Raw genomic sequence first — 1378 nt, forward strand, 5'->3', positions numbered from 1 at the left:
CATTGGTGCTCCGGTAAGAAAGATATGGGTGATTCCGGAACCCAGGATTGTAAGTGTTGGAGTATGGGTCATTCTGCCTATAGGATTGGAAGGCATTGACTTGCTCTACGGGACTCCTACATTCTTGTTCCCAATGACCTACAATTCCACAATTTTCACAAAAAGAATCATTAACAATATTATTAATTGCAGAAACATTAGCTACATTAGCACAATTAACAGTACTAAGGTTATCTAATTTCTGACAAATAGAGGTTAATTGAGCTTGCAATAAGGATACGGAATCAACACTATGTTTCCCTTTGTTAGCAAAACCTCTAGGATTCCCATATTGGGAATTGTGAATTGCCATATCTTCGATAACCTGTCCTGCATCATCAACATTAAGATTCATAAATCTCCCACTAGCTGCAGAATCTAAAATTGTTCGAGATGAATTTCCAATCCCATTGTAGAAAGCTTGGATCAACTGCCACTGTGCTAAATTATGATGGGGACACTCCCTCTGCAGATCCTTGAATCTTTCCCAAGCCTCATATAAAGTTTCATCTGGCTCTTGGGAAAAGTTTTGAATTGCACTTCTTAGTAAGGTTGTCCTCTCTGCAGGGTAATATTTATTATAAAAATTCAAAACAAGAGTCTCCCAGTTAGAAATACCAAGTGCAGTTCTATTCAAACCATTAAACCATAATTTAGCTTTTCCACATAAAGAGAAAGGAAAAAGAATCTCCCTGATTTGGTCTTGTGTGACCCCAGTTTGCCTTATAGTATTGCAATATTGACAGTAATCTGCAATATGAAGATTTGGGTCTTCACCCTTAGCTCCACTAAATTGCTTTCTTTCTATCATCGAAATAAACTGGGGTTTGATCTCGAATTGTACTCCTTCAAGAGCTGGAGTAGGAGTAAGGTGGGGAAAATCCGTCAGGGACGGCTGCGAATAATCGCTGAGCTTTTTAGGTGGATTTCCTGTCATCTCTGATTCTGACTCTGAATAAATTTCCGAATCACTAGAATCAGATGGAGGGTCTCTAGGAATATCACCACCAGAACTTGCTAGTATTTGCCTGTATAAATTCTTTTGTCTATGAAAAGAGCGCTCGATCTCAGGATCGAATGGAATGTAACCTGATCTGGAACACCTGGGCATAAACAAAGAACTAGACGACAAATATAATAATTGTCCCAAAGAACTCACGCTCTCTGGGACTAAGGAAAATAATCTAGACTGCAAAAACAATTAGAAATAAAAATAAAACCGTCTCCCGGCAACGGCGCCAAATTTTGACAGGCTATAGTCGTATCACCTTATCAAAAATAATTCCTAAGTTCCTCTAACTATGCAGATAGGGAAGAAGGGTCGAACCACAAGGAAACA

General features: G+C 38.8%; 1 non-coding gene across 1 annotated transcript; it reads left to right on the top strand.

Moving 5' to 3' along the window:
* Window positions 1-482: 482 nt before the first annotated feature.
* LOC145593280 (small nucleolar RNA R71) lies at window positions 483-589 on the top strand. The gene has a single exon (XR_014102640.1). It is a non-coding gene; the product is annotated as a small nucleolar RNA R71 (small nucleolar RNA).
* Window positions 590-1378: the final 789 nt, after the last annotated feature.

This window comes from Chenopodium album, chromosome 18 (genome assembly GCF_948465745.1).
Source record: "Chenopodium album chromosome 18, dcCheAlbu1.1, whole genome shotgun sequence".
In the NCBI taxonomy this organism is placed as follows: Eukaryota; Viridiplantae; Streptophyta; class Magnoliopsida; order Caryophyllales; family Amaranthaceae; genus Chenopodium; species Chenopodium album.